We start from the raw sequence: 13,766 nt of genomic DNA, 5'->3' as shown, positions 1-13,766 counted from the left end.
AGATGACACCACCCTTATGGCAGAAAGTGAAGAAGAACTAAAGAGCCTCTTGATGAAAGTGAAAAAGGAGAGTGAAAAAGTTGGCTTAAAATTCAGAAAACGAAGATCATGGCATCTGGTCCCATCACTTCATGGCAAATAGATGGGGCAACAGTGTCAGACTTTAGTTTGGGGGGCTCCAAAATCACTGCAGATGGTGATTGCAGCCATGAAATTAAAAGACGCTGACTCCTTGGAAGGAAAGTTATGACCAACCTAGATATTATATTCAAAAGCAGAGACATTACTTTGCCAACAAAGATCTGTCTAGTCAAGGCTATGGTTTTTCCAGTGGTCATGTATGGATGTGAGAGTTGGACTGTGAAGAAAGCTGAGCATCGAAGAACTGATGCTTTTGAACTGTAGTGCTGGAGAAGACTCTTGAGAGTCCCTTGGACTGCAAGGAGATCCAATCAGTCCATTCTAAAGGAGGTCAGTCCTGGGTGTTCATTGGGAAGACTGATGCTAAACTGAAACTCCAATACTTTGGCCACCTCATGTGAAGAACTGACTCATTGGAAAAGACTCTGATGCTCAGAGGGATTAGGGGCAGGAGGAGAAGGGGACGACAGAGGATGAGATGGCTGGATGGCATCACTGACTCGATGGATGTGAGTCTGAGTGAACTCCGGGAGTTGGTGATGGACAGGGAGGCCTGGCGTGCTGCGATTCATGGGGTCGCAAAGAGTCGGACACAACTGAGCAACTGAACTGAACTGAGTGGAGTCATATGTTTTGAAGTCTTACCTCTGCTGTATTATATCTGACAAGTAAACTTCTCTTTGAATTTGTAATACAACCAATTATAAGAAAGAAAATGAGAGCTTTACTTACGTTACACATATACACTAACGTTAAAGACATGTCTGAAACAGAACACTTCTTATAGAGTTCAAAGACGATTCTTAACCAGAACTGTCTTTAGAAATTAACCCAAGCCTTCAGAAACTATCTTAATATGTTCATGGGTGGCCTATCAATAAAACCAAATTGAACTCTAATTTGGCCAAGTGATTCTTTATGACTATTTATTATGACTATAATCCCCCTTTTATTAATATTCAGATCCATAAATACTAAGAACAAACAGGATAAAAAGAAATCTGCAAAACATTTTTCCTTGGAAGACCACATGGCTACCATTTACTTTTATCCCCAAAACAATGATTTCTAAACCCTGTGGATAGGACTTCATTAATCTGAAGACTTATAGCTTCTGAACCTTCAGAGCAGCATTCTCACACCAAGGACCACCAGTATCAGAACACTGGCTGTTTGTTAAAAATAACCCTAGATCTACTAACCCAGACTCTCTGGAACAGAACCATAAAATCTTTTTTTTCTTTCTTCAACAGCTATTCAAGGAGTTCTTATGCTAAAACCTGTCAATCAGCAGTTCTCTAACTTTTTATTCTCAGGACCCCTGTAAAAATTGAGGATCCTAAGGAACATTTGTTTATGGAGGTATTTCAATGTTTACTGTATTACAAACTAAAGCTGAGAACTTTAGAATATATTTATTAATTTATTTAAAAATAAACCTATTACATAAATAACATCTTTATGAAAAACAACTTATTTAAAAAAATTTAGAAGAGTGACATCTTAAAGTTTTGGAAGCTTCTCTAATGATTTCTCTAATCTCTGGCTTAGAAGACAGCTGGATTCTCACAGCTCTGTTTTTGCATTCAACCTGTTGCAGTATGTTGTTCTGGTTGAAATGTAGGAAGAAATTTTGGCCTCACACTCACTGGAAAAGAAAGGACACTATATTAAGAATCTTTGCAGATAACTTTGGACATTATTTAATACTACATCAAAACTTGACAAGTACTAGTTTCTTCAAGGTTAGAGGCAATGTAGATTCTGAAACCATGGCAATGAACTCTTCATACACAGTTACCCTAAAATCCATTAGTCCATTCTGCATTTTGAATGGAATGTTTTCATGCATGATTTTGTAATGCCATGCATCAACTATCTGTAAAACACTATTTCAGAGACATGCAGACCTTCAAATACCAACATAATTTATTATAAACTATCACAATACCACGTTATCAAAAAATTACATTAATACTGAGAAACTGTCAAACACACAGTAGTAGATATCAGTTTCTCAAACTCTAATTTCCACTCTAAAGCATGGGCAACAAATAATGTCGGTTGTTTTCCTTGAAGAGAAAGCTTCCCTCCTTTCATTTTTGAGAAAATATCAATATCCCTGTTGGTCTGTCCATCATTCTTTCAAGTAAGAATGGTGCTTCGTGAAAAAAAGCAGCTAATTTGAGATCACAACTCAATTCCACAAGTGCTATTCCACCAGACTTCTTTGCAGCAGAAGTGCTTTCTGCAGCCCTGCCATTTCACTGCTGCTGTGGGCTGCCGTCTATGAGTCGCTTCAGTTGATGGCAGCCCACCAGGCTCCCCTGTCCCTGGGATCCTCCAGGCAAGAACACTGGAGTGAGTTGCCATTTCCTTCTCCAATGCATGAAAGTGAAACGTGAAAGTGAAGTCCTGTCCTACTCTTCATGACCCCATGGACTGCAGCCTACCAGGCTCCTCCATCCATGAGATTTTCCAGGCAAGAGTACCAGAGTGGGTTGCCATTGCCTTCTCTGGGCTATTTCACTGCAGAATATCAAAACACCATAAAAAAAAAAAAGTCATCAAGAGCTGAGAGAGAATGAAATTAATATTGTTTACTGTTTTATCATGGGTTCCCCTGAAAGTGCACTGAGTACAAGGACTAATAGTATAAGTACAAATGCCAACTAATTTAAAAAATAAAAATAATGTTATAAAAATAGTTTTAATCTCAAAGACCCACCCTGAAAGGATTTCAGAGACCCACTGTGGACCACACTCTGCAAATTGCTGCTAGGGAACTCAAATAGAAGGATCAGGGAGCAACCCATCCACGTGTGTGTGCTAAGTCACTTCAGTTATGTCCAACTCTTTGCAACCCTATGGACTGTAGCCTGCCAGGCTCCTCTGGTCATGGGATTCTGTGGGCAAGAATAAGGGAATGGTTCACCATGCCCTCCTCCAGGGAATATTCTTGACCCATCCAGGAACAATACAAAAACAAAAACTATGTCTTCACTTGCCAAAGGAACAAGGGGAACTTAGACAAAAGTCTGTTGTGATTCAGGGATGGAGTGATTGAGATTAATGGAAGCTGGGTCCTGGTATCATAGGTATATGAACAGTAAGTTTTAAAAATTTGGGGAGTGAAAGTGTGCAACAATTCCTACCTGTGCAAGTGACAGGCACACACTGGAGTTTCATATTTAATGATGTAGCTAGACTTCTCCCCAGAATTAAAGTTTATGTTTAGGGAGTTCCCTGGTAGCCTAGTGGTTAGGATTCCAGTGATTAGGATTCCTAATCCAGTGGTGAGGATTTCCATGACCCGGATTCAACCCCTGGTCAGGGGAACTGAGGTGCTGCAAGCCACACAATGCAGCCAGAAACAAAACAAAGTTTACCTTTAAAGGGGAAAATGTTCACTCTGTCAACTGAAAAGCTACATTTCTAAACAGTATGTATAAGAGAGTTTCCTGTCTGCCCAGCGGTTTTGACTCCATGCTTTCACTGCTGAGGGTGCTGGTTCGATTCTTGCTTGGAGAACTAAGATGCTGCAAGCCACTTGGCACAACCAAAATAAATAAATAAATAAACAGTAAGCATGTTATGATTAAAACATTAAAATTATGAAAGCGAAACTGAAAGTCACTCAGTCGTGTCCAACTCTTTGCAACCCCATGGACTATACAGCCCATGGAATTCTCCTGACCAGAATACTAGAGTGGGTAGCCTTTCTCTTCTCCAAGGGATCTTCCCAACCTAGGGATTGAACCCAGGTCTCTCGCATTGCAGATGGATTCTTTATCAGCTGAGCAGCCAGGGAAGCCCACTAAAAGTATACAGGTACAGATTTATTTATCTGTGTCTAAAGACAACTCTTTGTGGACCCATGGACTGTAGCCTATCAGGCTCCTCCATCCATGGGATTTTCCAGGCAAGAGTGCTGGAGTGGATTGCCATTTCCTTCTCCAGGGGATCTTCCCAACCCAGGAATCGAACCCGGGTCTCCTGCACTGTAGGCAGACGCTTTACCGTCTGAGCCACCAGGGCAGCCCCAAAGACAAACATGATGATACTTAGCACAACATCATTTTGTCTTTGGATTCTGCAATCTCTGCCTATCACTAGATGAATTATGACATCCATAGCCTAGAAGACTACGATGATTCAAAAATGATTTAAAAATAATTAAACTGTAATTTTTTCTCCTCCAAGTTCTTCTATGTGAGATCACAAAACTGAATATTTCATCCCACCCTAAGCGCACACTATACACCTCTTAAAAACATGAGGCAGGTATAAACATATTCACATGGAGTATCTTCTAAGATAAACAAAGTGTCTTCAAAAAGATACTGAGTTACAGGTATAATTTGCTACTGTCTGTGGAAGGAAAAAAAAAAGAGAAAGAATAACACGTTTGCCTGTATATCACACATGATCATTCTGGAAAGATAAAGTGAGAAATAGGTACCTAGCTGTCCCTGGGAGAGAGAGTTCAGAGGATAAGATGAAGGGGAGACTTTCCATTTACTGTACTGATTAAACTCCCCCTCCCCCCTAAAATAAGAAAACTAGTCTGGAACTGAAAAACAAAACTGATACATTCTTGCTGAAAATCTGTAGTTCAGACTAGCATTCATCTCTCCTAAGGAAAGGGGAAGCAGGTTCATCCAGAGACTGTACGGATTTTCTGGATGCCCCGCTTCTAGTCGCATTCTCCATTACTTGGGAGATAATGGTAAAAGAAAGCCACTCTCTTTGCCAAGTTTAGGGAATCCAGTGGTGGAAGTGATTGGAATCACACAGCGGTATAGGGGGCACTTCTGACCCAGGACACAGTCATTTCTGCAGGATTGTTTTTAAATTAATAAAGGACTTTTAAGAGCAATTTTAGGTTCAAACTGAAATTAAGTGGGAAGGACAGAGTTCACCTATCCCCCACCCCCTTCCCCTATAGGGACAGCCTCCCCTTGCCACTCCCGCCCTATCAACATCCAGCACCACAGCGGTACATTTGAGAAACAGGAATCTTAGATGGCTCCATGAACCTAGGATTCTTCAACATAGTAATCAGGACTGTAAGGCGTCCCAGGTGCTTCTATCTACTTATTTATGTACTCAAGTGGAAAGGGTAATAACACACGGACTTGAGAATAAATATTGATATATATGCATTTGTTCAAATTAAATATGAGGTAATAAAAAAGAATAAATATTGAGATTTGGCTTTGATTATTCCACCTGCCCTGATGCATAAGACAATGACCACTCTACGTTTTATTTTGGTTAATGTTTCAATAAATTTGCTTTCTCTAAACCTATTGATAAAAAGAGGCCCAAATACAAGACTGATTTGTCAGGCAAAGTCAGTCTGAGATTAAATATTTATTGTATCTAAACCACAAGTAGAAAGAAATTCAAAGGCTGACGATTTTAATGCCAACTCAACGCAAGATTGCACTTTGCTTGGTTTAGAGGAGAGGTAATTACACAGCTAACATCTGGGTTTTGAGGTTTTGAGGATGACATTTGGGTGGACTGGAGGTGGGAGGGGGAGGAAAGAACAAAGGGAAAGTCTCATGATTTTAGCTCCTGTCATAAAAAGTGTTCGCTTAAAAGTAAAAACAAAATGAACATTAGAAAAGAAGCAAAAAACAAGCATTTCAGGAAGCTTTTACTAAGCAGGTGCTCAAAGTCACACTCAGATCCTCCAATTCTAACAAGAAGGGGAGGTTAGGCTGCCACAAACTAATAAAATCAATCAACAAAGTGGGAATAACAGTGTGTTCACAGCAGGCCAGGCAGGATTTCCCTAAATCGGGCTCACCCTCAATCATCTCAATCAGTTTTCAGAAATGGCTTCTACAAAAACTACCCAAACATCCCCCTAATAATTTGCACTCCTCCCCCACAATAGGGAAGCCATTTATTTACCAGAAGGTTTACTTTCTCTTTCAAACTCTGCTGGCTTCCTCCCGCCCCACATTCGGCCAACAAACAGCGGCAGGCCTTTTCTCTTCGGCCTTCTCTGACCCCAAACCGGAGAGCTGGTGCAAGAGAATCTGTTTCATGGAGGTGCCGAGTGGCTCTTCTTAAACCACAAGGCTGGTTTGAGTTTTCGTTTGCAAAGGAAAGTTACAGGACAGGAAAGTAAAGCTCGACTCCTCCAATGAAAACACACGCACTCACATAGCAGAGATGTGAAAGAACAAATCCCCTCCTGGCCTCATAGGCTTATTCACTCTACTTAGGGTGCAGCCTCACCCCCAAGCTGTGGCCTCATCACCAAGCTGTGTGCTGGCCCACCTTCCTTGCCTGAGTCCCCCACCCCTCAAACCTTTCGTATTATCTGTACTTTTTGTATCAAGAAGAACTCCAAGGGACTGTTTACATTCCTAAATGGCTATAAAAATCTCATGTGTTGAATATTACTTCAAATAAATGGGCCACCATCAGAAGATGTAGAGAGACATACGTTTGACAAAAGCATCTGTGTAAACGTGCCCTGTTCCTTTTGCGTGATAGCCTCCATCTCCTCCACTACAGTGTAAATCACCCTGCTTCCTATTCATTTAGTTTTTTTCCTATTAGGTTAGAAGCTCCTGATTACTCCATCTTTCCTTTGGGTCATGAAAGGCTACCTCAAATCATAACTGGTGTGACTTTATAGTTAGATACTGTGGTTTTTAATAATAGCAATTATTAGCACTCCACTTTTACCTATCTCCCAGGTTCTGTGCAAAGTACTTCACATACGTTATCTTGCTCAATCCTCACAAATCCCTTACAATTGGATCTGGTGTCTGCACTTTCTGGACAGAGAAAGTGAAACCCGGAGAAGTTAAAGCAACTGACCCAAGATCTAAGAGGTGTTGGATCTGGGATGAAAGCCCAGGAAGTTTGACCTCATTGCCATTCTTTTGACTCCTATCACAGCTGTGGATCATGAAATCCTCAAACTCACCTCACCCAAACATTTCGACACTACAGTAACAGTTACCTTAGGAAAGCTCCTGTTTGATGTAGTTAAAAAGTCAAAGGTCAGGGAAAAGTTCAGTGATTAGGAAAGTCATTTATTCTTAAGGATGGAGGGGCGAAGTTTTAGCAGAAAGGAAACCAGACAATCTAAACATTACTTTGGGGCCAGGTCTGCCTTTCTTATTACTTTTTTATTAGGCTATTGGAAAGGAATTTGCAATAAATTTGTCCAAGATAAATCGGTAGGTAGAAGCAGCTGCAAAATAGCTGGAGAAACACACACCAAACTAATAAGACACATATAAAAAAAATACATAGTTTCTATTTCGACAAATTTAAATTTCTTTACAATAGCATGCATTACTTTTATAAACAAGAAAAAAAACAACTTAATAACATCTGAACCCAATTATTAACAGAAGGGCTGAGAGTCAGCTTCCTTTCTCCTCAGTTCTCCTAAATTAAGAACTTCCACTTATAGCTCCCTGAACACACTACGCTGTTTTAAGCCTCTGCACGCTCATGTTCCCTCAGCCTTGAATACAGCTATTCACCAACTCAGCTTTGTTGGGAGAATTCCTAATCATCCTATAAAACCCTAATCATGTGTTCCCACGTGAATACCCTTCTATAATAAAGCCTTTCTCTCTCATCCCTAAAAAGAACTAATCTCTTTTCTTAGACATTTAATAAAAACTTAGATTTAGCGAGTTCTTACTGTACACCAGGCATATGCTAAGTATTTTACCAGCATCACCTCCTGGAGTCTTCAATAGCACTAGGAGATATACACTGTTAGCCTCTCCTTTCATAGATAAGAAAACTGAGGTTCAGATTCTGACTAAGAAGCAGCAGATACAGGATCCAATCCCAGATTGTGTTGGACTCCAGAGTCTGACCTTTGACCCACTGTGCTGTCATCTTCCCACCCATAAGTCCCTACTGACGAAGCACATACCCTGGCCCCTAAAATACCACTTCTGGTTCTGTCGAACAGGGACCATATTGCATTATCCTTGGATCCTGCCTAGCATAACCGACTCTCATTACATAACATGATTGTTGATCTGAACTCAGAGTTGTGATATTAATAATATGATATAGGAAAACTGAACATAATAGAAGTCCTTTCTTGCATATGCTATTCCTTTCAAAACCTGGAGTTATTTCAAACAACTCACTACCAAAGTACCATAAAACCATCCTGACCAAAGGGCCCCATTGTAACCCAAGGTTCCTTGCAACAAGTGTGTAACCACAATATTAGTTTTTTTTCACCATAACCAACACAGATAGCGATAGCCCAGGGATGTCATTCTGCTGGACCTCACCAAGGCTGCTCCAGGACACCAGGAGTTCTCCAGGATCTGGACAGGTCCTTTGAGTGTTTTTTGGCTGGTTGTCACACATGACCCAAAAGTTAAGGTAAAATTTTTTTAAATATGGAAGACAGAAAATGTGAGTGGACATGTGTAGCCAGTTAAAAATCTTCATTAAAAAAAAAAACCCACTTCTGCACTCAATCACACGAATCTGCAAATTCAGGACCCCTCTTTTTGGGTGCTGGTCCAGTTTATATGGTCATCTTCAATGACAACTTCCCTGGGGTGGAGGCCACACATACCCATTTACTTTATGCAAATTAACCAAGATCAGGCATGTAGTAGGCACTCCATAATTAAACATCAATATTTGGCTTCAAAAATCTTTAAACTCCTTGACCTTGCATTCAAGACCTCTTACTCCTCCTCTATTTACTTTGCTAATCTACTAGAATTGGGTCTGTGCTGTATCACCATACCTCCTCGCCCCGAATTCTTTACATCAGTCAAATGCCAACCATTATGTGGGTCTCAGATCAAATCTCTCCTCTGGCAAGAAGACTTCTAGACAACTCATAACCTCTCCTCCTTCTGAAGACCTGTAGCGCTTAGTGAAGCACTGTCCAACAGCGAAGCATTCCACTCTGTGATAATGGAAATGTTCTATATCTGTGCTATATGTTTTAAAACATGTAACAGTTACCTTGCTGGACAGGATGGGCTTATAGTCTCACCATCTCTTTGAGGAAATCAAGTTGCATTACATGGATAAGAAATGTATGAAGTTGTCGCAGTAGACTGCAAGGTCTGTGAACAAGGCATCTTGTTCCTCATAGCAACTTTCACAAAGGTGTAAAAAGTAAATATTTGTTGATCTGTACATCACCTCTGAGAAAGCCATAAGGTTTAAAGGTGCTGGACTCGGCCTCTGGAATGATGGCCACCACCTCTGCCCTGTCTTACCATCTGAAAGTCATGACGTGCAGAGGCAGGAGGAAAGAGCAACCTTCTGGAGATACAAATGACCACTGATCAAGCCACAAGACACTACGGTTTAAATGACATTTAGGTCATGACTGTCCTTCACCTACAAACCTGCCTCAGTAAATCTCTCTTTCCATTAGCAAATAGCTAAATTCTGATGGTAAATTATGCAGACTAAAAAGTCTGAGGGGAAGGAGAGTGAGAGTTTGGGATTGACATGTACACACTGCTATCTTACAAGAGATAATCAAAAAGGACCTTTTGTATAGCACAGGTAATGCTGCTCAATATTCTGTAACAGCCTTAACGGGACTCACCTGTTTATTTTAAATATCTCCCTTGGAGTCTTATAGGATATTGATGGTCTAGGTACATGTTAGAATTTCACTGACACTTTTCCCAGTAGGGCCTACAGTCACTCTAAATTAAGACCTAATACTTAAGCATAGATAGTCAAAAGCAAACAAAATATACAGAAGGTACAAGCTCCATCACTATGGTATGTTGCTGCCCGGGCAAGTGTCTTGTTCCTTACACCTCAATTTCCTTATCTTCAAAACAGAGGTTACAAGAACTATCTACCCTTTGTGGGTCAAGTCATAATTATGGATATTTCTAGATGGCTATTCTTCCCAAAAGAACTACATATAAAGACAGAAGATTTATGAATTTTCTAGTGGTTCTTTGTGGTAGATATGCTAGCAAATATAGAGATTAAGGTCAAGCCTCAGGGACTCCCCTTGTGGTCCAGTGGTTAAGAAATCTGCGCATTCAATACAGGGGAGTCAGGTTCAATCCCTGGTGGGGGAACTAAGATCCCACATGTCTCAGGGCAGCTGAACCCACGCACCACAACTAAGACCCTATCCAGCCATAAATAAATAATAAATACACACAAAAAAAGCCTCTAGCATCTACAATTTTTTTTTTTGTATTAAAGACTTCTTTCCTCCATCCCACTGAGCAAATGTCACTGCAAAAATTTTACTAGTAGCTCAGCCTGCTACTGCTAAGTCACTTCAGTCGTGTCCGACTCTGTGCGACCCCATAGACGGCAGCCCACGAGGCTCCCCCGTCGCTGGGATTCTCCAGGCAAGAACACTGGAGTGGGTTGCCATTTCCTTTTCTCCAATGCATGAAAGTGAAAAATGAAAATGAAGTCGCTCAGTCGAGTCCGACTCTTAGGGACCCCATGGACTGCGGCCCACCAGGCTCCTCCATCCATGGGATTTTCCAGGCAAGAGTGCTGGAGTGGGGTGCCATTGCTCAGCCTGGCACATGTAATAAGTAAATAAATGTGCTGACTCAGGGAGTACAGACATATTTGATATAAAACATAAAATTGGCTAAATCAAGTCATAACTGTCTAAATCCACATATAAAAGATTGAGATAATTTACAGTTCTGATTTAGTCAAACCAATGCTGTATCAGCTCAGCCAGCCAAAAAATTACAACCCACACACAGAATAAATATGCCCTTTATTTATTTAACCAACCAGCAGGGACACGTTATATACATTTTTAATAAGAATAAGTGTGTCAATATCATGCATCCACTTGATATAACACAGAAAGATGTGGACTAAACATGGAAAAAAACCACTCAGGTGACGCTTTGAATTAAGCTAACTGAAGTGCAACCACACCCCCAAACACAGGTAAAGTTTGCCCACATGGCTTTGCCAAGGCCAGCCTGTCTTTGTTTCTCTCTCTGCATTTACCCAAGATCTTGGCTCTGAGACAGAAAACTCCCACTCTCGATTGGTTCATTCTGTCCTATGCAATTAAGCAACACCACAATCCAGTAAACGCAAGGGCTCAATTATTTATCTTCTGGCCAAGTTTACCAGGTGGTTATAAAAGAACAATGTCAAGGAGGAAAAAGGTTTATTTCTCTTTAGAGCTGAGTTGATGGGGGTTTTATTTGGATTTTTTTTGGAAGAGGGAGAAGGGAAACACGACTTTACCCCAGAAAAAGGCTGGGGGGAGTTTAGAAAGAGTACAAGGCTGTCAATTTCCCTACAGGAAACTTGAATCTTATGCAATAATCCTACCCATAACCAAACAGCCCGCAAGGCTGTAAAGGGAAGACACCTATCCCTACCACCTCCAGGGGGGCACAGCTGGCTCCTAAAGGAGCAGGAACAGGGCAAGGCGGAGGAAGTGGCTCAGCCGGGAGACGCCGGGCCCTGCCGAGGGGCGGGGAGGAGGCGCTCGCCAACCACCCCCCTCCGTGATCTCCGCCGGCGTGACAGTCGCTCCCGTGGCCGGAACGTCCCCAGAGCCCCAGGGAGCAGGAAGTCGGGGGGCTGTCCCTCGCTCCTGCCCCCCCACCCTAGAGTACCCTCGCCCCACGGTCCTCCCCCTCCAGTCCATTCTCTCTCTTCCTCTGCGTCTCCCCTTTTTCCAAAGAACGAAACTTCCTTCCAGCGCACCCCGTCCCTTCAGAGGTCGGCTCCTGTCATCCCGGGGAACTGTCCCTTCACAGCGACCCTCCGTGTCTCCTCGTATCCCCCTGACCCCACTGAAGTTTCCATTCGCTACTCCCCCAAACACCCCAGAAGCTCCCAGCGCGCCCCTCCTCCCCCGGGATGCCCAGGCCCGGAGGCCGTCGGGGGGCAGCCCCACCCTTAAACCCCCTTCACCTGCTGCTCGGGCTGAGGCCCGACTGGCCGGGGCTGCGCTTGCGCCGGGGTGCGGGCCGCGGGGCTCCCTCAGGCCGCGGAGTCTCCCTTGGCAGAAGCGGGGAGAGCGCGGAGCTGGGGTGCTCGTCAGGGATCCGGTTCGGGCTCTCTCCCTCCGCGGCGACGTCGGAACCCCAGGCTCCCCCTCCCCGTCTACGCCGCCGCAGCTCCGGAAACCGCTGAATTACAGCCCCTCCAGCCAATCCCCGCCCAGCCCCCGCTTGGCCTAGGCACGCCGCTCATGTATAATTCATAACATGACCAGTTTTCTCGGCCACCCAGAGGCCCTGCTGAGCATACTCTACATCCGAAGCCCCACCCACTGGCCAATGAAGAGAGCCTCTGGGAGAAAGGGCGGAGCCAACACAAGGCTGGGAACGCCCCTGTTCTGGCTGTTCCGGCTCTTAGGGCTCCTCCCTCCGCAACAACCGGGGAAGAACCGAGGCCCTGGGCAGAGGAGCCCGGGGGGAGGGAGGGAAGATGACTGGAATGTCCTGCTGAAAACTCAGCTGAGTTCCTGGCAGTGCGTGACGTCAAGACACTTTAAATGCCCCTGATGCGGCTCCCTTCTGCCTGCTCTCCCTCTTCACGGCCCTTGGCACCACGTGGGGGCAAGGTTGGGAGCACTTACCACGTGGGAATCAGCCAGTTAGACAGTCCTCAGGTGTCGCCAGATCCTCTAGGGGCCCAACGCCCGAAATGGGTTTCTGGGGACAGCAAAAAGAACATGAGTGACTCCCGCCTGCTTTGAACTTCAGTTTATGCGTGAGTCGGGACACACACACCCGGAAACATGACGTGGAAATAGAGTAATTACTAGAGTGCGTGGGGAGAAGGTAGTGGATTTAACCCTGCCCTTCGTTCCGTCGCTTCAAGCATCAAAGGCCAACGGCTCGCACATTGGCCGGTTCAAGGGAATAAGGAGACAGTACCAATGAAGAATGACACGTATACACATTGTTTTTATGCGTCTGAGTTGAAATACTTGAAATTGCGTGCCTTTATCTTTTTCGCCTCATCTACTTCGAATGCAAGTTTTACTGCATTAACCAGTAGTTTATAGGAAATGTAGACATTTCACCTTACATAATAGATGTTCTTTGCATTATAGTGTGTGTGTGTGTGTGTGTGTGTGTAAAACTATTAGGGTTTTTAAAAATAACAGCTATTAGTGTTTGGTTGTGTTTGTTTAGTACAAAGAGGTATTAAAAATGAAATCTAAAAAGGGCCTGTTATCTCAACACCCAAATAAACCTTGATGACAGCTTTTTCAATGAAACTAACACATGTTTGTGGTTAGAAAATTCAGACAGTTCAGAAAATGTGAAAATTAAAACTGAAAATATGCCTCCTTCCCCCACCAGTCCTTCTCACCAAGGATAGCTATTCTTATTAATTTCTGGTGGGAAAATCAATGACTCCTAACCTTTGGGGAATCTGAGAGTTTGTTGGAGACTATGGATTCTAGTCCCAGAAATACACAGCATGACATTTTACTCACAAATTCTTCTGGTTCCCTAGTTTAGACCTTTGGACCACCATATATGCAAATAAAGAGGTGAGAGCATCTATAGGGTAAGTGGTAGGGTCTTTCCTGGTGGGGCTGCAAGTTTCCTATTGCTCTCCCATAGACCCAGCCCAGCTTGGAAATTGCTCTATTTGTC

At 43.1% G+C, this 13,766-nt stretch overlaps 1 protein-coding gene across 5 annotated transcripts in view; it reads right to left on the bottom strand.

The window, feature by feature from the left end:
* STAT3 (signal transducer and activator of transcription 3) overlaps positions 1–12,751 on the bottom strand; it is a 73,648-nt gene extending 60,897 nt beyond the window's left edge. For 4 of the 5 annotated variants that reach the window (XM_040245266.1, XM_040245270.1, XM_040245269.1 and 1 more), the window contains exon 1: positions 12,064–12,298. The gene's annotated coding sequence lies outside the window, so the exon portion shown is untranslated. Of the gene's footprint in view, positions 1–12,063; positions 12,299–12,733 lie in introns of those variants that run through there. The other variant, XM_040245268.1, reaches the window with a different exon arrangement.
* Positions 12,752–13,766: the final 1,015 nt, after the last annotated feature.

This window comes from Oryx dammah, unplaced genomic scaffold, assembly GCF_014754425.2.
Source record: "Oryx dammah isolate SB20612 unplaced genomic scaffold, SCBI_Odam_1.1 HiC_scaffold_8, whole genome shotgun sequence".
Taxonomy (NCBI): domain Eukaryota; kingdom Metazoa; phylum Chordata; class Mammalia; order Artiodactyla; family Bovidae; genus Oryx; species Oryx dammah.
The sequence above is the reverse complement of the archived record's forward strand: the minus strand, read 5'-3'. Positions and strand labels throughout refer to the sequence as shown.